Source organism: Mesoplodon bidens, assembly GCF_964165515.1.
Source record: "Mesoplodon bidens genome assembly, chromosome: 2".
In the NCBI taxonomy this organism is placed as follows: domain Eukaryota; kingdom Metazoa; phylum Chordata; class Mammalia; order Artiodactyla; family Ziphiidae; genus Mesoplodon; species Mesoplodon bidens.
Window position 1 is genome coordinate 134,151,937 of NC_138177.1, and position 26,684 is coordinate 134,178,620.

The 26,684-nt window shown below is 39.0% G+C and overlaps 1 protein-coding gene across 4 annotated transcripts in view; it reads right to left on the bottom strand.

Moving 5' to 3' along the window:
• The window catches only part of NFIA (nuclear factor I A), a gene marked incomplete at its 3' end in the record, with an annotated part of 385,446 nt that overhangs the window by 82,830 nt on the left and 275,932 nt on the right, over window positions 1-26,684 (bottom strand). The window lies entirely within an intron of this gene.

The window sequence follows — 26,684 nt, forward strand, 5'->3', positions numbered from 1 at the left end:
GCATAAACTATAACAGTAGTTCTCTCTGCATGTTGGATTTGAGTGATTTTCACTGTTTCTTTTTGCTTACTTGTTTTTTCTATGACGAACATATTTTATTTTAAGAAAATAAAGCTTGTTTTTAAAAAAAATAGTATTTTTACTATAGTCTAAACTTTTCATAGCATTTCCAGCATAGGAAACGCTTTGGGAAGAAAATAATGGGAAAATGGTCCCTTGTAATTGCTGCATCTGTAATGTTCTCGGCAACTACGCTGACACACACAACTAGAGGCATCTATCAGTTTGGTAGGGTGCCAATTAAAACAATGAAAACTTGGATATAAAAATAAAGGAAATGACTCCTAGTCTCCACATCACAGGAAAAATTTGGGCTCTTTTAAATTTGCAGCACAAAATTGGTCTGATTTCATGTTTAAAGAACCAAATCTCATTTTACTTATACATATCTACATGTATTATGTTCTGCCTATGACCAGAGAATTATTTGGGTGAACTAGAAAAATAAGTAATAAAAATAATAATGATATTGGCATGTAAATGTTACCGAGTACTTGCTAAGTTCCATGTACTATTCTAAGCACTTTATAGGTATAGATCTGTTTAGAAATTTAGTTAGTTTGTCTAAACATGTCCTTGTTATTTCTAATCACAGATTTCCTTAATGAAATTCTACAAGACAACCTTCAAGTGTGACCACAGATTCTATAAGGAGAGACACGAGGTCTGCTTTGCCTGCCTCTATTTTCAGGCTATCTAACAAAGAGTCTAGAACATATCAAGTGGTCTGAAAAGATATGTAAACTACCTGTACAGGTAGTTTGTGGCTTTACTAAGAGATCTGTGGCTTTACTAATAGATGCCTGGACAGAGCAAAACTTGGGGTTTTGACCCTAAGAAAGAAACAAATTGCAAATCGGCAAGCACATTTGCATAGTCAGACATAAGGACAACATGAAGTGGCGTGTGATTTCACACGAGCTAGACAAATCCAGATCAGATCCGTTCTACAGATCAATATGTGTGTGATTTGAATTAGAAACAAGTCACTAAGTGACTTTAGCTATATTTGTTTGCTCGATGAATCAGTAACCAAAGTCATGGCATGCCAATGTCCTAACGTCGTTAGGGCGAATTGAGATTTTGGATCAACTTTCATTACAAGTAACCTAACCTAAGGTATCATCATGTAATTACATCACAGAGGAGATCAAATTAAAAAATGAAAGGAAAGAAATAAAAAGCTCCCAAATGTAAAGAAATCTCCCAATTCATTCAAAACTCTTCTGTGCAAGGCAACTTTTAGGCTTCCAACCAGTCCACTGATTTAAACTCAGTCAAATGCCTGAATTATGTGTCATGGAACAGAAATAGAATAGAAAATGAAAATGTCAAAACTTTTGAGATGGCAGAATTTTTTTCAGATGATGGAATTGATGATGAAATGCAGTATCTGAACTAATCTTATTAAAGAAAGCAAATGGCTAGACTCAAGGAAAAGTCATTTCTTTGAAAAGTTCATGTTTTCCAACCCATGCAAGTCTAAATACGTCAGAAATGTTGACATGATTTAAACCCACCACTTAAAGCTTTTAAAAGGGGAAGTGGAAGTCAAATATAGACAATAAGCATGAAAATGCTTATCCAGTTAGTAAATGGATTCAAAATGATCAAAATTTAAATCCTCTTTGAAAGGGTTAAAGAGAGAAGAAATACTTTCTGCATATAAGAAGAACAAGCCAAACTCTGTATAACCTTCTAAATTTATCACGGTCAAGTAATATGAACCCCAAGGCTGTCATGAATCTCAAAATTACTTTGTGTTTTCAATATTTAAAGACTCATATTGAGCATGTTTCCTTATTATTTACTTATATTTTCTCCATATGCATAATGTATGTTTTTGTTAATTGCTTCGTATACTTAATTGACCAAATGAAGTTTTAAAATGCTAGTCAACTGCTTTATGTTTAAAGCTAGACAACATTAATCCTGGTTTTTATTTTTGAAATCAAATTTGGTTTCTGTACATTACTTTAAAATAAGCTCTTTGTTAAAATTTCTTTTACCAAATAGCTATGCACAACTGTTACACAATTACTGCAAAGATTGACTGATTGGCTTTCTCTTAATGAGTCAAAATTTTGATTTAAAACTATTTTTTATAAGTATCAGATTTTTAAAAAAAAGATTATAAAGTAATGCTACACGTTTTTCTGGAACAAAACAAATATTACTTCAAAGTTCCTTTCAATATGTAAAAATAAAGAATTACATAGAATTGGAAGCAGAAATTTACCATAATGTTTTGTTTCAATGGGACATTCCCAGAGACCTTCAAGATGGCGGAAGAGTAATATATGGAAATCACCTTCCTCCCCACAAATACATCAGAAATACATCTACATGTGGAACAACTCCTACAGAACACCTACTGAACGCTGGCAGAAGACCTCAGACTTCCCAAAAGTCAAGAAACTCCCCACGTACCTGGGTAGGGCAAAAGAAAAAGCAGAGACAAAAGAATAGGGACAGGACCTGCACCAGTGGGAGGGCTGTGAAGGATGAAAGGCTTCCACACATTAGGAAGCCCCTTCACTGGCGGAGATGGGGGGTGGCGGATGGGGGAGCTTCCAAACCACGGAGGAGAGCGCAGCAACAGGGTTGCGGAGGGCAAAGTGGAGAGATTCCCGCACAGAGGGTCAGTGCCGACCAGCACTCACCAGCCCGAGAGGCTTGTCTGCTCACCGGCCGGGATGGGTGGGGGCTGGGAGCTGAGGCTCCGGCTTCTTCAGAGGTCAGATCCCAGGGAGAGGACTGGGGTTGGCTGCGTGAACACACCCTGAAGGGGGCTAGTGCACCACAGCTAGCCGGGAGGGTGTCCAGGAAAAAGCCTGGACCCACCTAAGAGGCAAGAGACCATTGTTTCCGGGTACAGAAGGAGAGGGGATTCAGAGTACCACCTAAACGAGATCCAGAGACGGGCGCGAGCCATGGCTATCAGCGCGGACCCCAGAGACGGGCATGGGATGCTAAGGCTGCTGCTGCAGCCACCAAGAAGCCTCTGTGCAAGCACAGGTCAGTATACACACCTCCCATCCCAGGAGCCTGTGCAGCCCGCCACTGCCAGGGTCCCATGATCCAGGCACAACTTCCCCAGCAGAACACACGGTGTGCCTCAGGCTGGTGCAACGTCACGCCGGCCTCTGCCACCACAGGCTCACCCCGCATCCATACCCCTCCCTCCCCCCGGCCTGAGTGAGCCAGAGCCCCCAGATCAGCTGTTCCTTTAACCCCGTCCTTTCTGGGCGAAGAACAGACGCCCTCAGGCAACCTACATGCAGAGGCGAGTCCAAATCCAAAGCTGAACCCTGGGAGCTGTGCAAACAAAGAAGAGAAAGGGAATCTATCCCAGCAGCCTCAGGAGCAGCGGATTAATAAAGCTCCTCAATCAACTTGATGTACCCTGCATCTGTGGAATACCTGAATAGACAATCAATCATCCCAAAATTGAGGCGATGGACTTTGGGAGCAATTGTAGACTTGAGGTTTGCTTTCTGCATCTAATTTGTTTCTGGTTTTATGTTTATCTTTGTTTAGTATTTAGAGTTTATTATCATTGGCAGATTTGTTTATTGATTTGGTTGCTCTCTTCCATTTTTTTAATATATAGATATATATATTTTTTTCCTTTTTCATTTTTTGCAAGCATGTATGCATATGCTTATTTGTGTGATTTTGTCTGTATAGCTTTGCTTTTACCATTTGCCCTAGGGTTCTGTCTGTCTGGATTTTTTGTTGTTTTTTGTTTTTAGTATAGTTTTTAGTGCTTGTTATCATTGGTGGATTTGTTTTCTGGTTTGGTTGCCCTCTTCTTTCTTTCTTTTTTTTTTCTTTTTTTATTACTTTAAAATTTTTTATAATTATTTTTTATTTTAATAACTATTTTATTTTATTTTATTTTTTTCTCCCTTTTCTTCTGAGCCATATGGCTGACAGGGTCTTGGTGCTCTGGCCGGATGTCAGGCCTCTGCCTCTGAGGTGGGAGAGCCGAGTTTAGGACATTGATCCACCAAAGACCTCCCAGCTCCATGTAATATCAAATGCTGAAAGCTCTCCCAGAGATCTCCATCTCAACACTAAGACCCAGCTCCACTCAATGACCAGCAAGCTACAATGCTGGACATCCTATGCCAAACAACTAGGAAGACAGGAACAAAACCCACCCATTAGCAGAGAGGCTGCCTAAAGTCATAATGAGGTCACAGACACCCCAAAACACACCACTAGACATGGTCCTTCCCACCAGAAAGACAAGATCCAGCCTCATCCACCAGAACACAGGCACTAGTTTCCTCCACCAGGAAGCCTACACAACCCACTGAAACAACCTTAGCCACTGGGGGCAGACACTAAAAACAACAGGAATTACGAACCTGCAGCCTGTGAAAGGGAGACCCCAAACACAGTAAGTTAAGAAAAAAGAGAAGACAGAGAGACACACAGCAGATGAAGGAGCAGGGTAAAAACCCATCAGACCAAACAAATAAAGAGGAAATAGGCAGTCTACCTGAAAAAGAATTCAGAGTAATGATAGTAAAGATGATCCAAAATCTTGGAAATAGAGTGAAGAAAATACAAGAAACGTTTAACAAGGACCTAGAAGTACTAAAAAGGAAAAAAAAAATGATGAACAACACAATAAATGAAATTAAAAATTCTCTGGAAGGAATCAATAGCAGAATAACTGAGGCAGAAGAACAGATAAGTGACCTGGAAGATAAAATACTGGAAATAACTATTGCAGAGCAGAATAAAGAAAAAAGAATGAAAAGAATTGAGGATAGTCTCAGAAGCCTCTGGGACAACATTAAACACACCAACATTCGAATTATAGGGGTCCCCGAAGAAGAAGAGAAAAAGAAAGGGACTGAGAAAATATCTGAAGAGATTATAGTTGAAAACATCCCTAATATGGGAAAGGAAATAGTTAATCAAGTCCAGGAAGCACAGGGAGTCCCATACAGGATAAATCCAAGGAGAAACACGCCAAGACACATATTAATCAAACTATCAAAAATAAAACACAAAGAAAAAATATTAAAAGCAGCTAGGGAAAAACAACAAATAACATAAAAGGGAATCCCCATAAGGTCAACAGCTGATCTTTCAGCACAAACTCTGCAAGCCAGAAGGGAGTGGCAGGACATATTTAAAGTCATGAAAGGGAAGAATCAACAACCAAGATTACTCTACCCAGCAAGGATCTCATTCAGATTCGATGGAGAAATTAAAACCTTTATAGACAAGCAAAAGTTAAGAGAATTCAGCACCAGTAAACCAGATTTACAACAAATGCTAAAGGAACTTCTCTAGGCAGGAAAAACAGAGAAGGAAAAGACCTACAATAACAAACCCAAAACAATTAAGAAAATGGGAATAGGAACATACATATCAATAATTACCTTAAACGTGAATGGATTAAATGCTCCAACCAAAAGACACAGACTAGCTGAATGGATACAAAAACAAGACCCGTATATATGTTGCCTACAAGAAACCCACTTCAGACCTAGGGACACATACAGACTGAAAGTGAGGGGATGGAAAAAGATATTCTATGCAAATGGAAATCAAAAGACAGCTGGAGTAACAATGCGCATATCAGACAATACAAACGTTAAAATAAAGACTACTACAAGAGACAAAGAGGGACACTACATAATGATCAAGGGATCGATCTATGAAGAAGATATAACAATTGTAAATATTTATGCACCCAACAGAGGAGCACCTCAATACATAAGGCAAGTGCTAACAGCCATAAAAGGGGAAATCGACAGTAACACAATCATAGTAGGGGACTTTAACACCCCACTTTCAACAACGGACAGATCATCCAAAATGAAAATAAATAAGGGAACACAAGCTTTAAATGATACATTAAACAAGACGGACTTAATTGATATTTATAGGACATTCCATCCAAAAACAACAGAATACACTTTCTTCTCAAGTGCTCTTGGAACATTCTCCAGTATAGATCATATCTTGGGTCACAAATCAAGCCTTGGTAAATTTAAGAAAGTTGATATCATATCCAGTAGCTTTTCTGACCACAACACTATCAGACTAGATATAAATTATAGGAAAAAATCTGTAAAGAATACAAACACATGGAGGCTAAACAATACACTACTTAATAACCAAGAGATCACTGAAGAAATCAAAGAGGAAATCAAAAAATACCTAGAAACAAATGACAATGAAAACACGACGACCCACAACCTATGGGATGGAGCAAAATCAGTTCTAAGAGGAAAGTTTATAGCAATACAATCCTACTTCAAGAAAAAAGAAACATCTCAAATAAACAACCTAAAGCAATTTGAGAAAGAAAAACAAAAAATCACTAAGTTAGCAGAAGAAATCATAAAGATCAGATCAGAAATAAATGAAAAAGAAATGAAGGAAATGATAGCAAAGATCAATAAAACTAAAAGCTGGTTCTTTGAGAAGATAAACAAAATTGACAAACCATTAGCCAGACTCATCAAGAAAAAAAGGGAGAAGACTCAAATCAATAGAACTAGAAATGAAAAAGGAGAAGTAACAAGTGAGACTGCAGAAACACAAAGGATCATGAGCGATTACTACAAGCAACTCTATGCTTATTGGACAACCAGGAAGAAATGGACAAAGTCTTAGGAAAGCACAACCTTCTGAGACTGAACCAGGAAGAAATAGAAAATATAAACAGACCAATCACAAGCACTGAAATTGAGACTGTGATTAAAAATATTCCAACAAACAAAAGCCCAGGACCAGAGGGCTTCAAAGCCAAATTCTATCAAACATTTAGAGAAGAGCTAACAACTATCCTTCTCAAACTCTTCTAAAATATAGCAGAGGGAGGAACACTCCCAAACTCATTCTACAAGGCCACCATCACCCTGATACCAAAACCAGACAAAGATGTCACAAAGAAAGAAGACTACAGGCCAATATCACTGATGAACATAGATGCAAAAATCCTCAACAAAATACTAGCAAACAGAATCCAACAGCACATTAAAAGGATCATACACCATGATCAAGTGGGGTTTATCCCAGGAATGCAAGGATTCTTCAATATATGCAAATCAATCAATGTGATACACCATATTAACAAATTGAAGGAGAAAAACCATATGATCATCTCAATAATGCAGAAAAAGCTTTTGACAAAATTTAACACCCATTTATGATAAAAACCCTGCAGAAAGTAGGCATAGAGGGAACTTACCTCAACATAATAAAGGCCATATATGACAAACTCACAGCCAACATCATTCTCAATGGTGAAAAACTGAAACCATTTCCATTAAGGTCAGGAACAAGACAAGGTTGCCCTCTTTCACCAGTATTACTCAACATAGTTTTGGAAGTTTTAGCCACAGCAATCAGAGAAGAAAAACAAATAAAAGGAATCCAAATTGGAAAAGAAGAAGTAAAGCTGTCACTGTTTGCAGATGACATGATACTATATAGAGAGAATCCTAAAGACTCTACCAGAAAACTACTAGAGCTAATTAATGAATCTGGTAAAGTAGCAGGATAGAAAATTAATGCACAGAAATCTCTTGCACTCCTATACACTAATGATGAAAAATGTGAAAGAGAAATTAAGGAAACACTCCCATTTACCACTGCAACAAAAAGAATAAAATTCCTAGGAATAAACCTACCTAAGGAGACAAAAGGCCTGTATGCAGAAAATTATGACACTGATGAAAGAAATTAAAGATGATACAAACAGATGGAGAGATATACCATGTTCTTGGATTGGAAGAATCAACATTGTGAAAATGACTCTACTACCCAAAGCAATCTACACATTCAATGCAATCCCTGTCAAACTACCAGTGGCATTTTTCACAGAACTAGAACAAAACATTTCATAATTTGTATGGAAACACAAAAGACCCTGAATAGCCAAAGCAATCTTGAGAAAGAAAAACGGAGCTAGTGGAATCAGGCTCCCTGACTTCAGACTATACTACAAAGCTACAGTAATCAAGACAGTATGGTACTGGCACAAAAACAGAAATATAGATCGGTGGAACAGGATAGAAAGCCCAGAGATAAACCAACATAGCTAGGGTCACCTTATTTTTGATAAAGGAGGCAAGAATATACAATGGAGAAAAGACAGTCTCTTCAATAAGTGGTCCTGGGAAAACTGGACAGCTACATGTAAAAGAATGAAATTAGAACACTCCCTAACACCATACAGAAAAATAAACTCAAGATGGATTAAAGACCTAAATGTAAGGCCAGACACTATAAAACTCTTAGAGGAAAACATAGGCAGAACACTGTGTGACATAAATCACATCACAGCAAGATCCTTTTTGACCCATGTCCTAGAAAAATGGGAATAAAAACAAAAATAAACAAATGGGACCTCATGGACCTTATAAGCTTTTGCACAGCAAAGGAAACCATAAACAAGATGAAAAGACAACCCTCAGAATGGGAGAAAATATTTGCAAATGAAGCAACTGACAAAGGATTAATCTCCCAAATTTACAAGCAGCTTATTCAGCTCAATATCAAAAAACAAACATCCCAGTCTAAAAATGGGCAGAAAACCTAAATAGACATTTCTCCAAAGAAGATATACAGATTGCCAACAAACATATGAAAGGATGCTCAACATCACTAATTATTAGAGAAATGCAAATCAAAACTGCAATGAAGTATCACCGCACAGCAGTCACAATGGCCATCATCAAAAAATCTACAAACAATAAATGCTGGATAGCGTGTGGAGAAAAGGGAACCCTCTTGCACTGCTGGTGGGAATATAAATTGATTCAGCCACTATGAAGAACAGTATGTAGGTTCCTTAAAAAACTAGAAATAGAACTACCATACGACGCAGCAATCCTACTACTGGGCATATACCCAGAGTAAAACATAATTTAAAAAAAGTCATGTACCACTATGTTCATTGCAGCTCTATTTACAATAGCCAGGACATGGAAGCAACCTAAGTGTCCATTGACAGATGAATGGATAAAGAAGATGTGGCACATATATACAATGCAATACTACTCAGCCATAAAAAGAAACGAAATTGAGTTATTTGTAGTGAGGTGGATGGACCCAGAGTCTGTCATACAGAGTGAAGTAAGTCAGAATGAGAAAAACAAACACTGTATGCTACCAGATATATATGGAATCTAAAAAAAAAAAAGAAAAAAAATGGTTCTGAAGAAACTAGAGGCAGGACAGGAATGAAGACACAGATGTAGAGAATGGACTTGAGGACACGGCGAGGGGGAAGGGTAAGGTGGGATGAAGTGAGAGGGTGGCATGGACTTATATATACTACCAAATGTAAAATAGATAGCTAGTGGGAAGCAGCCACATAGCACAGGGAGATCAGCTCAGTGCTTTTTGACCACCTAGAGGGGTGGGATAGGGAGGGTGGGAGGGAGACACAAGAGGGAGGAGATATGGGGATGTATGTATATGTGTAGCTGATTCACTTTGTTATAAAGCAGAAACTAACACACCATGGTAAAGAAATTATACTCCAAGAAAGATGTTAAAAAAAAAAGGGACATTCTCTCCTATTGATTGCTATAAAAACCCAATGGTGGTAAATAGAATAGGAGATGAGTTTCAAGAAGCTTTTTGGCTAGCCATTGGCTTTCTAACAACTAGACTTTCTGAATTTCTCTCCAATTAGCCATTTTTCTAAGCTATCTGAGTCATTTCAAATAGTGTTCAATGGACAAAGGCAACAAACGTACATGAAATTCTAGTCTTTCAGTTATTCTGTTCCCTGGAGGCAGTTGTGAGTGAAAGTATAGGCCAAATACAGTATTCAAAAAGATTCTGTTAGCTTCATCATTGATATTTGTGGTAGTCAGATTTCTAAGAAGATCCCAAAGTTCGTGGCCCCTTGGTTGCATACTTTATATAATCCCTTCCCCTTGAATGTGGGTGGTACCTGTGAATAAAATGGATGTCATTCTTGTGATTAGGTTGTTATATTGCCAAGGGGAAAGAACTTTTGTGAATGTAATTAAGGTCCCTAACCAGGTGACTTTGAGTTAGTAAAGGATTATTATGCTGGGTGGGCCTGACTTCATCAGGTGAGTCCTTCAAAAGAAGCATCAGGGACTTTCCTGGTGGCACAGTGGTTAAGAATCTGCATGCTAGTGCAGGGGACATGGGTTCGAGCCCTGGTCCGGGAAGATCCCACATGCCGCGGAGCAACTAAGCCCATGCACCACAACTACTGAGCCTGTGCTCTAGAGCCTGTGAACCACAACCACTGAAGCCCGCACTCCTAGAGCCTGTGCTCCGCAACAACAGAAGCCACCGCAATGAGAAGCACACACGCTGCAACAAAGAGTAGCCCCCGCTCACCACAACTAGAGAAAGTCCGTGCACAGCAATGAAGATCAAATACAGCCAAAAATAAATAAATAAATTTATAAAGAAATAAAATTAGAAAAAAAAAGAAGAATTAGAAGTCAGAGAGGGGCTTCCCTGGTGGCACAGTGGTTGAGAGTCCGCCTGCTGATGCAGGGGACACGGGTTCATGCCCCGGTCCAGGAGGATCCCACATGCCGCGGAGCAGCTGGGCCCATGAGCCGTGGCCGCTGGGCCTGCGCGTCCGAAGCCTGTGCTCCGCAACAGGAGAGGCCACAGCAGTGAAGTGCCCGTGTACCGCAAAAAAAAAAAAAAAAAAAAAAGAAGTCAGAGAGATTCTCTTGCTGGCTTTGAAGTAGTAAGCTGCCGTGTGATAAAAAGGCCTGTGAGAAGGTCACATGGCAAAGAACTATAGGGACCTTGAGGGACTAAGTGGGGCTGTGGCTGACAGACAGCTTTTAAGAAAGCTGGGCTCTATTTACAATAGCCCAGAGATGGAAACAACCTAAGTGTCCATCATCAGATGAATGGATAAAGAAGATGTGGCACATATATACAATGGAATATTACTCAGCCATAAAAAGAAACGAAATTGAGCTACATGTAATGAGGTGGATAGACCTAGAATCTGTCATACAGAGTGAAGTAAGTCAGAAAGAGAAAGACAAATACTGTATGCTAACACATATATATGGAATTTAAGAAAAAAAAATGTCATGAAGAACCTAGTGGTAAAACAGGAATAAAGACACAGACCTACTTGAGAATGGACTTGAGGATATGGGGAGGGGGAAGCGTAAGCTAAAAAAAAAAAAAAAGAAAGCTGGGGCCTTAGTCTTAAAGCTACAAGGAACAGAATTCTACCAACAATCGCGAGCATGTGCAAGAAAACACTAAGCTCCAGAAAAGAATGCAACCTGGACAAAATTTTAATTGCAGCCTTGTGAGTCCCTGAGCAAAGAGACCAGTTAAGCTGTGCCCAGACTCTTGACCCATGGAAACCATGAGATAATAAATGTGTGTTGTTTTGTTTTAAGCTAAGTTTGTGGTAATTTGCTATACAGCAATAGCAGACTAACATGATATTCAAATATAAGACTATTGTTCATGCTAGGAATGGGTGTATTAGAGATGCCTACTATACACGAATTAATCTCTAGACATCCAGAAGTTTCCATTATTTTTAGCAAGTCTGTCCTAGCAGTGAGGTATTCCATTAGCCTACACTCACCCAGAGAAAATGGTAAGACACCTTCTTAGGAAAGAGGCTAATAAATAGTGATTTCCAATGGTGTAAACACTTTCTATTTCCTCCTGATTCTTTCAAGAAACATCAATAATAAAATGAGATCAAAAGATATGAAAAAATTCAAAATAATTCTTGAGGTCTCCTATAACAAATCAAGGGTTTTTTTTTGGGGGGGGGTACTTTTTGCTGCAACCTGATGTAACAAAAAGAATATACAGGGGAAAAAATCATAATCAATTTCAACTCCCCCTCTCACCCAAATCATGAGATTTACGAAACACTTTGATCAAGAACTTTACAGTGACAATTGTGAAGCAAATCCTACAGGAATGATAAGAAAGTACAATGCTATTCTTTGCTTGAGAAAGCTTCTAAAAGGGGATATTTTTTAGGAGTCAAAGGAGCTACAGTATTAATGGGAAGGGGGGAAGAAGGGAGAGATCACAATAAACTATAATTATTCCAGTGACAATGGAACAACATGCTGGATTTTTAAAGAGGAGGTGACAAGTCAGGGTTAGTATTTATTTTGTTAGAGGACTTAGTCAAAAATCCACTGTCCTGTGAAAATGATCCCTGGTTAATGCTACTCAGGACAGCAGGACCTTATCTTGTCTGTTGTAGGAGTTTGCGTGATGCAATTTCAGTTGTCAGAGAAGATTTAACTGGTATATGTTTCTTTCTTCAAAGTATCAAAGTCAAGAACAGAAAGGTTAGGGGACTTCCCTGGCGGTCCAGTGGTTGAGACTCTGTGCTCCCACTGCAGGGGGCATGGGTTTGATCCCTGGTCGGGGAACTAAGATCTCACACGCCTCGCGGCACGGCCAAAAAAAAAAAAAAGAAAGGTTAGTTTCAATACTGTTCATTTATAGTCACAATCTGTTTGGGAGAAACCAGCAAACTCTGCACTTTCATTTTAAAATCCAATATATAAGATGGTTAGAGAGGACCACAAAATGCTGTTTAAGTTCATCTGTTCATGTTTGACTTCAGACATTCTTCTTTCTGTTTGCTGTCATGATCGAATTCCCAATGACCTATCTTTATCGCTTTACCAGAACAACTATTACACTAAACCTAAAGGCTATTGGAAGCCTTCATCCACCTAGGAGCCTCAAGAGAGCCAGGAGGCAGCTAAAGAGATGGTCATCAAATTCCTACATATTGATCATTTCCAAAAAACAGACTGAGACTAATAAAAGCCACAAGTGATGGAGTACCATCATGTAAGTACATGTAAGTACCATGTACTTACAGATCCTTACATTTTCATCTCAGAATGGTAGGTATTACTATCCTCCCTACCTATGACTTTTTAAAGAGGAGAAATGTCACAGAAAGTAGGTATCAAGGACGTCAAGCAACTTGCTCGAGATCATACAGCCGTTCTTTGCTGGACACCTGTAACTAACACATCATTGTTAATCAACTACACTCCAATAAAAAAAAAAAAGATCATACAGCCATTAAGTGATAATTCCAACCCAGGTCTCTCTGGTTCTAAAGCTTGGATATTTTGTAAAATATCACACTCCCTCATGTAGTTTCCCTTGTATACTATAAAAAGTGTCCTATTTAAGTCAACAAAATATATTCATAGTTGAAGTTTCTAACATGGTTATCCAAAGAAAAAAATCTAAGAAAGTTTACATCAGCTGCAAACGAATATGCGAAAAATAAAAACAACTCTGAAGTACAGTACTAAGAATCACCTTGTCTTACATACCAAAGGTTTTTCTTGGCCTTATTAGTAGGAATCACTATTTTATTAACTATCCTCAATGTATTACCCGTAATTCTAACACAGAACCTCCAAAAGAAAAATATCACACAGACTTAGAAGAAGTCTTCTAATAGATAATGACCCAAAGATGTTAAATTGTAGAAGAGTAAATACATTTAATATGTACAATAGGCCGCTTGCCTGTTCAACGAGTGGCTTTCTCTACAGCCTCCTGCGAATGACAGCAGAAAGGATCACAATTTTTCTTTTAAGAATCATTGACATCTTCCAAGCCTAGTCTATATGATAATGCAGAAATACGTCATGTAACCAGAGGTAAAGTCTAACACACAATTATTAAGAATTCAGTAAGTCTTGACATTAAGGGAGGCCTCTGAGCTACTAACATCAGTGTCAAAGTAGGCAACTAAGTGGAGGCATTTTACTCAGAGGAAAGTGCAGTTGTACAGAAACTAAGGGAAGTGTTTCAAGGAAACGGCTGTGATGGACTGCAGTGAAGGCTGTTGAGAGCTCAAGTATAGTGAGAATAAATGAGCACCAGGAGAGTGAGGCACATGGAAGATGGGTTAGAATGGCTTGCAAAAATCAACGGGAAGGGAAGAAGCAGGGACAGTGGTTGTAGTCAACTCTCTCATAAAACTAGTCTGTAGAGGGGAGCAGAAAATTAGGGGAGTAGCTTTAGGGGGCTGGAGGGAAGCAAAGCAGACCTTTCTGAAGATGGGAGCCAATAAGGCATGCTGGCCTTCTGATGGGCATGTCTAGCAGATGGGCAGAAGGCTATGCTTTGGCGGGAGGATAATTGAGGGAGCCAAGTCCCGGAGAAGGTGAGAGGTCACAAGATTAGTAGGTGGAGGAGCCAGGATTTGAACCCAGCCAGCCAACACTCTTCCTCCTTTCAGTGTACTGCTCCAGCCAGATGCCTACTTCTGAAGAAAGTTCCCATTATCTATCTATCTTACTGGTATAAACAAGCTGGTTTAAAATAGAGCTTACTAAGGGTATGGAAACATTTTCCTCCAGCCTAAATGACATGCTAACTGCTGTTGTACTGTTCTCTGTACATTTGGGCCTTCAGATTCCCCTATACCTCCAGGTCTAAGTGTGGGGAATGGATACGCCAGTCAGGTCTGTAAGACTAATTTTGCCGGCATAAACTGCAGTGCCATTTCTCAAGCACAGGATGAAAACTGAGGACCAGTACCGTATTTTGCAAGTCACCTACCACCAGCAAATTTACACTCAGACTCATGGCTTCCAGACGCAGAGCACTGCCCCACTCTCTAGCAGCTGCCCCCCAGGCAAGAACTGGACATTCCTAGGACCATTTCAGCTATACCTTATGATGAGATCATCTCCAACCATGATGCTAAACAAAGGCTGTGCTTGGATAGATTAATCCCACAGTTAAAGGACCATTCTGTTCCTGTGGGTATCAACACATGCTGTGTGACAGGAGGAAGTAATTCAAGATACTGTATTCATCTTAGATTTGCGTCCTAATGATAAAATCCATTAGGGTTCATCCTAATGTAATTTATTATGATTAACACACTCAATAATAAAAAAGTAAAACATTCAGACTATTTTGACTTTTAACCTTTTTCAGTGAATAAAAAATGTTTTAAAATCATTTTTATGATGGAGACAATAAAATGAAAGTTACTACAGCTTCTGAGGTTTATCCTTCTTGCTCTATATGCAACTATTTAAAATGAGCTAAAAGGACCCCCCAAAGAATTACCACATCATAAAGAAGTTCAGGTAATTTAAAAGGCTTGGACACAAGTGATATCTTCAATTTTTAAAAAATGGGAAAATGGAGTAAAAATTATATGGATTATTCAGGAGAAAAGAAATGATGAGTTCTCTAATGTATTCAAATGTTCACTTGTAAGTGAAAATTTACAACCAGAGAGAGTAAAAAGAATAGACACAAGGAAAATGTCATACAAAAAATCTAGTTCCTATAAACAGAGCTACCATACGACCCAGCAACCCCACTACTGGGCATATACCCTGAGAAAACCATAATTCAAAAAAAGTCATGTACCACAATGTTCACTGCAGCTCTATTTACAATAGTCAGGACATGGAAGCAACCTAAGTGTCCATCAACAAATGAATGGATAAAGAAGATGTGGCACATATATACAATGGAATACTACTCAGCCATAAAAAGAAATGAAATTGAGTTATTTGTAGTGAGGTGGATGGACCTAGAAACTGTCATACAGAGTGAAGTAAGTCAGAAAGAGAAAAACAAATACCGTATGCTAACAATATATATGGAATCTAAAAAAAAAAAGGTTCTGAAGAACCTAGGGGCAGGACAGGAATAAAGATGCAGACGTAGAGAATGGACTTGAGGACACAGGGAGGGGGAAGGGTAAGCTGGGACGAAGTGAGAGAGTGGCATGGACATATATACACTACCAAATGTAAAATAGATAGCTAGTGGGAAGCATACGCATAGCACAGGGAGATCAGCTTGGTGCTTTGTGTCCACCTAGACGGGTGGGATAGGGAGGGTGGGAGGGAGATGCAAGAGGGAGGAGATATGGGGATATATGTATATGTATAGCTGATTCACTTTGTTATAAAGCAGAAACTAACACACCATTGTAAAGCAATTATACTCCAATAAAGATATTTAAAAAAAAATCTAGTTCCTGGGCCAACAATAAAGTCTCATGACTTTTTAGGGGATTTCCTCTCCTTTCAGGGTAAGTACAGACACCCCAGTGTCAGGGCTAAAATTTAAAAATTGCATTTCATGCTCCATATACTTATGAGTTGGAGATTCCCTACCCATCCCATCTCCCCCCTAACCATCTCATCCTTCCGTGTGTTCAGGGAAGGATTGATTTTGGCTCAACATAGCAATCACACACATTCACAGAGGACTGAGAATGAAGAAGAAATTACTGAGAAAACCAAACTATTTTCTTTGCATGAAAAATATAGTACAATATAACATAATGTTTTATTCATTCTGCCTAGATACCCAGATGAAAAGTAAAAAACTCAATCATACATATGTTTGGTTTATATCTGCCCTGTCTGATATGGTAGCTACTAGCCACATGTGTTACTTAAATTTAAATTAATTAAAATTAAATGAATTTAAAAATTCAGTTGCTCAGCATAGCCACATTTCAAGTGCTCAATGGCCATATTTGGCTAGTTGTTACAGTTTTGGACAGTGCATATTTAGAACATTTGCATCATTGCGGAAAGTTCTATTCAACAGCTTTGGTCTATATGCGACCAAATAACATTTTTACCTTTTTGGTCCTGCTGTAGAACAGTAGATAAATCTTACTTTTATATATTTTTTCAGCATGTTTAACCCTCTTTTTTTTTTTTTTTTTGCGTTATGCGGGCCTCTCACTGTTGTAGCCTCTCCCGTTGCGGAGCACAGGCTCCGGACGCGCAGGCTCAGCAGCCATGGCTCACAGGCCTAGCCACTCCACGGCATGTGGGATCCTCCCGGACCGGGGCACGAACCCGCGTCCCCTGCATCGGCAGGCGGACTCTCAACCACTGCGCCACCAGGGAAGCCCAACCCTCTTTTAAGTTGCAAAAGCAAAATATATGCACTATACAAATACAGAATTGTATAAAGGGGAAAAAAACAAAAGCTCTTTCCTCTTTATCTTCAACAACCTGGGGGTTACCCAGTGCTCAAGCTTGGTAAATATCCCTCTAGATACTTTTCTTCACCTACAATATTCATTTAGATGATGTGAAGTTACATGTTCATTAAAATATGTTCACTCTGTCTGTTAAAACATGATTGAAATCTTGGAGTTTAAGGTTCCTACTGGTAGAATTTAATTTGTAAGAGATGCAGTCTGCGATGTTCCATGCTTGGGATATGCCTGCACTGGGAATCTATTAAGTCCTAATGTTCCTTGGATACAAGTAGAGCACCCATCACCTTATTTAAAGTAAAATTTGAAACTGATGGGAACATTTCATAGGGGAAAAAAGCAATATAATTTTAGGTCTCTTCAAATTGCTTGAACTGTGAAATCAAGTAATGAACACTAGAAAAGGTTCTGTCAGCTAGAATCTCAGCTTAGTGTAGTCAGCATTTTGTTGCTAAACCTTATTACGGCAAAGTATTTGATTTTTCATCTCTGCACTCTGTTCATCCCCACAAATAAACTACTTTGACCTCCACCTGTTACTTAGTGAAATCTGCCTCCCATCCTTCAATAACCCTATTCTTTGCCTTCAAAGGCCTTTGAGTCGTTGAGAAAGTGGGGAGGTAGAGTCGTGCAATGAACGGAGCGGATACCACTTTATAACTATGCGGTAGTTCATAGTTCAGGCTAGAAGCCCACAGAGCAAAAGGAAATGGATTTTTTAAAAAGGCAGTGCCTGTGGATGCTGAAAGGGGGCAACACATTTCATCATTTTAACATTAAATGTTTCACTGAGACACGTTCTCTCTCGAGCTCTTGTTTAATGCAGAAAACCTCTGGCTTCTTCCTTATAAGAAAACCTCTCTCTAAAAAAGTCACGCCTTCATTTCAGTGAGATGAGCCAACAGGTCATTTCAAAGCTTCAAAATACTTCAAGTCGGTTTGTTATTCTGACAGTTGGCAAAACAAAATGAACTGCTAACCTCAAATGCAGCTTTGTGGATGCAAAAGGCCCACACTATTATTAAACACTACTAAAACAAACAAAATCAAAAGGAAATAGCTGTGCACAACTACGTGAGTCATTTTTGGAAGCAAAATGACATATTAGAAAAGAGTATTCTTTGTAAAGTTGCACTTCTGATTAATGCTACATTCAACAGAAGAGACGGTGTCTGTCTAATTACGCTGAACACTTAAGAGACGGTGTCTGTCTAATTACGTTGAACACTTAAGAGACGGTGTCTGTCTAATTACGTTGAACACTTATCAGAGAGGGATTAGCAGGATGTTTCTTCTCACTGTCATTCTTTGTGACAATGTAATGATAGATCCGTTTACTTAGGAGTGCAATTATTAAAAACTGCTGTTTTCTTAACTGTCTTCATATCTTGGAAATATTTTATTAAAAATTACTTATCTGACGTGAAGGATAAATGCTTGGCAAAGCTTTTCATATCAATTAAGTAGATGAGTTAGTTCCATTCAGTCACAGCCTTTGTTGAGTGTCTTATGCAAGTTTGCTGAAACTTGATCACCATAACACTTTTATATGGGAGTTAATGATTCACCCTTTTTTCTCCTTGTCTTATTTGTCCAAATCCTAAAGTTTGGTTTTCACTTAAACTAAAAACTGCTCATGGCCGACATTTTCTCTGGAGTCATGATTTAGCACTTCTCCTTCATATTCACACCTTTTTTTGGAACCCAGCACAAGGATCCAATTTTATACAGACAACTCCCCACGGGCCAGTCAGAATGGGATGCTAGCAACGTACCATCTTTTGCATCTTTTTCTACTAGGATAATTAACTCTATAGAGTGTTTATTAGGAAAAGTTCTTTATGCACTATGAAAACAAAAAAGCAAACCACATTGGACTCTTTAAGTAGGCTGGCTACACCCAAGCCAAAGGACTATCTTCATATGTATCTAAACAGACAAAACTAGGTTCCTCTCCTATTTTTCGTCTACTTACCAACCCTCAAATGACAACTGTCACCAACTGAATGTGAAAAACAACGAAATATTCGTACTGAATGTAAGTTGCTGAACCTCTCCCACAAGGGAGTTTATTTCTCTGGCTTTGGTCAACTTAAGACAACTATCAATTAGTCCAAGGGGCAGATAATGACATTTATAACAAATATATCTCTGCAAAAGTCTCTAAATGTGTGGCTAGGATATAAATTTATGTGACCCAATATAATAATTATGTGTTATAAAGACTTTTTTTTAAAACTAAAGGCATGTTAAGGCTTCAGTGCCAATGGACAAACTCATAAAAATATCAAGCACATCAAAAGGAGAAGAGTTACCAGTTAAGTCTTTTGAGGATACGATTTCTTTTCTGAAGAAAAAAAGAAATCACCCACTGGCAAAAAGAACTCTTAAAATTAGAAGCAGGTGTCATTGCTATGAAGTGATAAATATCAAAGAATAGCTGGCCCTGAAAAGTATTCTTATGCATCCCATACTACTTTTAATCCTCGCACGTGTATTTTGACATCAGAACATGAAGCTCTGCTTATGTAAGTCCCTAAAGAGTGCTAAAACATGAGAGGTGCTGCACAACCATTTTGAAAACCATCTCTTCGCTCAGGTTCACGAAATGGCTGAAAGGCAGATGGCGAATTCTAACTGGCATTAAGTCACAAGCAATCATGATATCCTAGAATTCATTCATCTTAGAAGCTAATCACAGTGAAGTAATTTCTGGGTTGGGATAGCTAAAGCTGCAGAATAATCTGGTACTGCAGAGGACACTTCAGATTAGAAATGGATATTGGGTTGCCATTCCTTGAATTCCTAATGACTTGAGTGCAAGGATGCAAATGAAAACTTTACCTCTCATTAGATACAAAGTGGAAAATCCCTAGAGGTTGGCATGTTTCTTCAAAATGAAGGACAATAAGATGCTTGGACCACAGTAAAATCCGGAAGAGCTGGAGCATCATCTGAATGAACACTCACAGCTGTCTGTGAAGCCCTTCTCCACAGTGGCTGGAGACACTGGACCACAGCACAGAGTCCCTCACTCCAAACAGACCAGAGAATGAGGAACCAAAGTAACCCAGTATTTAAAAATCAAAAGCTTCAGAGGGGGATTTTTAATTGTTACAAAACGGAGATCAGTAATACTTTACTCTGAAGAGGCACGCTGCATAACTGTATTTAAATTGGTTCAGTTATTTTATCAGGGTTTAATATTTCATCACTTAGAAATAAAGTGACTTTTTTATTCCTGAAGTTTTCTCCTATTTGAGAGACATACTTTGTGATGCAGTGCAGGAAAGAACCCTCTCCATTTTAGTATTTGGTGGGTTGTTCAGGAATCCATCAGGAAACAGTCCCTGATTTACTACGTTGATGTGAGCGTTTCTCGTAATCTTCTAGGATGTAATTCACCCATCATCTCAATATGGGTGCCATGTCTTTGATTAATTGATGAGTTTATGATGTATTTGAAATCCTTGGATGGATAGAGTTGGATAAATAGGCATTATTGTAATCCTCCGCCGAGCAGGAAAGTGACTGGGGTGTGCACAGCCACATGAGAAACTGCTGCACAGCACGGGCGGAAAAGCTATTCCCTCCTGAGACCTGCGTGCACCTGAGGACTTCTTTCCTCCTTTTCTCCCCCATCCCCATAGAAAGCCCCTTAATTCTAGAGTATGAAAAACTGATTTTATTAAAAACACTGGTGGCCAAAATAGAGAGAACTTTATTCCCATATAAACTGACAGTGTCATACTTGATTATTTAACATTTAAATAGAATCATCAGTATGTAGGACCGAGAGAGGGAAGTTAAGTCTGCAAATAGTATTATCAGTGATCTGTATCACTTTTACAAATTGAACATATATGTACATATACACATTATATCTATACATATATGCACATATTTGTCACATATATACATATAAATATATAGCTACATATATAAGAATATATACAGATAGCTTAGAACAATGTATGGCCCATGGTAAGTGCTCAATAAACACTAGCCCTTTCTAATAAAACACTTATATATTTAAATTTTCAGCAGCATTCCAATGACAAAATACATGTAAATTTATCTTTTATTGTTAATCAGATTGTGGTATTACTCATGTCTATGAAATATCTACATTGTGTTCATAGAATAGGCCAGAGGAAGTAGGAACACTTCTCTAAGAAGTATTTTTTTCTCTTTATATCAGAGGTTAAAACTACATTCTGTTTGAGTTCTACAAATATTTATTAGTAGTTATTAGATAAATAAAATCTGTTAGACAAAGGAAAATCAACACAGGACATTCTTAGGTAAGTCTGATTATCTGCCTATCTATCTATCTATCTATCTATCTATCTATCTATCTATATCTTTTGTTTCTTCTCTTCCAACTATACTTTCTGGTTACTTTTCCCTTTGGTGAATTTAATCTCAATTCAGAATAATTTTGTTTCCTCTAAGTCAATATTTGCTTAGATTCTGCCCATTTTCACTATCTACAAGTCAGAACACTGCTTTAGGTAGGGGTTGAGTCCATGGGTGCAGAAAGCTGTATCTTTTGCTGGAGTAGGATGGCATTGCCTTGTGCACTTCCAGAGTGTTTCCTAGCACATCAGCGTTCTACCTGCTTCTCAGAGATAAAGAAAGATAAGACTCTGATAGTATGAAAGGGAGGAAGCAGGGACCAGCATTCACTGATGCTCCTTTAATAATGGAATGGCTGATGCATCTGCTTTTTCAGTTACAGCAGAGGATGGTGGTCTAAGCCAACAAATCAACTCCTAACCTATGTGACACTTAGCATACTCGATACCTTGCAGAACTGGGTATTGGTTTAACCAGTTACCTATCCTTCCTTCACTGGGCTAGAAGATTTGTCTTACCTATTTTTATATGCCCTCTACCATCTTGCACAGTGCTTTATATATAACAGATGCAGACATGTATACTAGGGTTTCAATTTAATTTCATAGTATCTTAAACTCACATAGCACTTCAGCATTTTGAAAAAGGGATAGCTAATATCTGTATAAAGCTTTATGTTTATAAGTATACTTTACATTTATTAAAAATACTCCTATGTCCGGTGTCATGCACAGTACCTTTCACACAGCTGGTGCTTAATAAATGGTAGTTCCTGTTTTTATTATAATCTCATCTGATCTTTTCAAAACTGTGAGTTAGGAAGGCCAAGGTGTTTTATAGAACCCAATGTTACATATGAGGAAATGAAAATTCAGAGAAGTCGTTTGCTAAAAATTCCAGGCTTGTTCATGACAGAAGCCAAGAATTGGAGGCTTTTGAATCTTAATTGTACTTTTCTCCTCTTTATAATACATGCTACTTTTCTCTTATTTTCTCCCTCCCCAACAAGCCTATGAAGATTGTTGTGGGGCTTCCCTGGTGGTGCAGTGGTTGAGAGTCCGCCTGCCGATGCAGGGGACACGGGTTCATGCCCTGGTCCGGGAAGATCCCACATGCCACGGAGTGGCTAGGCCCATGAGCCATGGCCGCTGAGTCTGCACGTCCGGAGCCTGTGCTCCGCAACAGGAGAGGCCACAACAGTGAGAGGCCCGCGTACTGCCAAAAAAAAAAAAAAAAAAAAAAAAAAAATATTGTTGTGGCTGGAATAAAATTTGCTTTTTTTTTTTTTTGGCTGCATTGTGTCTTTGTTGCTGTGCACGGGCTTCCTCTAGTTGCAGCGAGCAGGGGCTACTCTTCATTGAGGGGCGTGTGCTTCTCATTGCGGTGGCTTCTCTTGTTGAGAAGCATGGGCTCCAGCCGTGCGGGCTTCAGTAGTTGTTGCATGTGGGCTCAGTACTTGTGGCACACAGGCTCTAGAACACAGGCTCAGTAGTTGTGGCGCACGGGCTTAGTAGCTCCGCGGCATGTGGGATATTCCTGGGCCAGGGATCAAACCCCTGTCGCTGCATTGGCAGGCGGATTCTTAACCACGGCACTATCAGGGAAGTCCCTGAAATTTACTTTAAAGCTCCTCCTTACAATGTGCTAAATAAGGCCACTCAATGAGCCAGCTCTTTGCTACCTAAGACTCAGGGGCTGTACTAAAGACGGTAATAGGAACAGGGGAGGGAGGAAGATTTCCCATGTAAACCTAAGGTATAAGATACATTTTTCCTTCCTTCTTTCTAGCATACTTACACAGCTTCATTTTCAAACATGAAATAAAAAATTTGGCGACTTGGGTAATTTATTTACTCAGATAAGACCAGCTGAAATGCTGCATCTGTTTTCCTGGTAGCTTCTGTATTCACGAAATCGTGCATCTGAGTTCTCTGACGCAAGTCTAACTGTACTCATTCACTCAACAGATGTACGCAGCACTCTGCTTCCTGAGCACTTTGCCCTCCTCAGAGGACAAGATAAGACATGTGCGGTCCCCATCTTATTCTTTATTTAGTTATCCAACAAATCTTGGTTGAATGGTTACCATGTGCCAGGTACTATAACAGGCTTCAGGTATACAATGGTCATTTTTTGGACCATGTTCTACCATATCTACGTATTTGACAAACACACACCCACATATTAGTGTATGTGCACATATGTGAGAAGAGTATTTCTTTTTTTCTAATAGGTAACGTTTTAGACTCCAATTAGAATAGGTTGTTTTAGTGCCCCTTTTTTGGCTTTAAAAAATAGCCTTGATAAAGAAAATTCGGATATTTTTGAAGCGTAGTTAAGGAATGCTCCTTTTGTAATATAGCTTTCCTTTCATAACACCGTATTTGGATGAAATTTCTCTGCTAAAAGAGGCTCACTGAAGAGCAGGAACTCTTGTTACTGTAGTGGTGCTCCCTGGTGCACCAGCCTCTAAGAGCAAGTGCCAATACTAAAGAGATAATGGGAGACAACGTTGTCACATAATGATGATTTCCCACTGCTCTATAAATGTAGAAGAAAAGCCAAGACATTGATCCTATGGCAGCGTTCTGTTAACAGTGACTCTTCCTATTACAGCAGGAGATTGTGGAAGATTTAATCATTTCCCCTAATACATGCCAGTACAGCTGAGCGTCCATGATCAATGTATTACTGTTACTAGTCTGCTGCCTTTTTATTGGCATCGATAATGGGGCTCTGCCTATGCTTCTCAGCTACAAGTTTATGTTGGCAAGCTTCCCCCGCTCCTACAACCAGTGAATGACTGTTGATAGTCAAATTAGGACTAGCAGGGTTGGGAATCCAAGTGAACTTATTATGGAGTACTGAAAACTACAATGAACCAACATAAGTCTGCAAAATCCAATTGTGCTCCTAGCAGTTGTGACACTGAACTCTGGTTCTAAATGTCCTGGGCTGCTGGTTCATGAGATGTTTACCAAATATTCTTCTGCAAATGCCTTTCAAAATGTATTTCCTGACTTAATAATTGTGATAAGAATAGACAGTATGCTATCACAGTGCTTAATTTTAACCTTCAAAAATGAGGACTGCTAAGCCTTTGGGAAGAAATCTATCTCTGAAAGAAGTTTATTTCTGAAAGTTTTTAAGAAAAGGACTACAGCTAAACTTACTACTTACCAAATTTGACTTTAAAACTTTTCACTGAACTGTTTAGAACTTCCAGCATCTTGGCTAAAGTAATGGTGTCTGTTAATAAGGTTTTACAATCACAAAATAATTGAAGGCATGCTAGAGTTCTGAATATCTTCCTACAAGAGAAAAATTAAGGAGTAAGAGGCTCCTGTTTTCAAACACAGAACTAAATTTCACTGAAAAAGTCCTATAACTTCATGTTTTTTCACAATAAAAAATATCTTTAACTGTGCTGAAATTGACTGGTATGTATATCTCAAATGCGGAAAGGGGTGCAACTCAGTAATCCGTGAAGCCCACTGAACCCTCGGATGAGTCAATTCTGGGGACACAGACAACCTGAGAAGTTTCACAGGACAGCCACAAAGCTGGCTTGCAAGATATATGTATCTTAGAAAGAAAGGTATATGAAGAACACTTAAATTTATATATATACCAATGATTGAAAGGCTAAGAGACATCATGTCTCACTTTCAAGTGTGTAAGCGTTTCTCACTTGGATTCCAATGGAAACCCAGTTTCGTTGCCTCCTTTTGAGGACAGTGTCCCTAATTCTAAAGTCAGCTGTCTCCTTTTACTCCAATAGCATTTAATCCAACCACCATGAGCTGGGTAGGGTTTGTCTCTCAATAATTCTAATGATACTTCACATGATTAAAGGACATTAGTTTTAACAAAGGACTTTGGCATTTGGAACAGAAGTTCAAGTTCATTATTTGATTGCTGTAACTTTGTGACAGAGATGGGGCAGAAACAACAGTGCCCATCTTACAGATGGTGACTGACAATGGAGGAAATCTGGTTTGCCCTTGAAGACAGGGACTTGACGGGGTCATCTTGTAACTACTCTGTACTGTACACAGTCAGCACTTAATAAAGATTCAGTGACTTGGCTCGACTTGAACTATACTGATTAGATGACCAGCTCTTCTTCTCCATGCACTTCAACTGGAGGAAGATGAGAGACTCAGAAGAGAGAAGTTTCTTTCGTGTACTGAGGTATGAATCACTGTGTGAGGGTACCATCTTCTCTGATCTGTCTGAAAATAGGCTAGATTTCTATCTATCTAGAAGAGTGTTAAAGGCATTCCTACTTAAAGTAGGGAGAAAGCTTGGGGGAGCACAACACTGAAAGTTCAGGGTGCCGCTAGACAAGGCAATGATTGAGTGGTGAGAGCCTACATAAAGGAACAATTAGAGGAGGAGCCTAGATCAGGGCTTTTCAATCCCTAACATGTATAACTATCACCCAGAGATCTCGCTAAAATTCTGTGGGCCTGGCTAGAGCCTGAGATTCTGTATTTCTAATAAGCTCCCAGGTGATGCTATGTTGCTGGTCCTCAGACCACACTTTGAATAGCAAGATTAGACCCCACGTGATACAGATCTCATAGTGTCTCATATGGGTGTTACTTATGCTTGTATAAAAGAAAATTTCACATGGAAATCTTAAAATTTTCAGACATAAATCAGGAAGGTTACATAAAACATTCTATAAAGATTCACTGTTGGGATTCTTTTTTTTTTTTTTTTTTTGCGGTACGCGGGCCTCTCACCGCTGTGGCCTCTCCCGTTGCGGAGCACAGGCTCCGGATGCGCAGGTTCAGTGGCCATGGCTCACGGGCCCAGCCGCTCCGCGGCATGTGGGATCCTCCTGGACCGGGGCACGAACCCGTGTCCCCTGCATTGGCAGGCGGACTCTCAACCCCTGCGCCACCAGGGAAGCCCTATTGGGATTCTTGATATAGAGCTTCTGGTAATGAATTACCTTTTTTTTAAAAAAAGTATTATCTTAGAAGACAATAAAGTATTATCTTTTAAAGGAATACCCTTTAACGTGAGGGATACTTCTAATAAAATTTGATAACCCTGCCACTTGTCAACAGGGCCCATGGTTGAGCCTTAGCAATTGTTTTGCTTACTACTTGCTAATAATTGGATTTGACTGAATAACAGCCTACAGATTGAGAATATAGTAAACATCAATTCTGAGAGAATTACGGGTGGCAAAATCTGCTTTCAGATTTATGGAAAGCACCCAAATTCCCTGCTT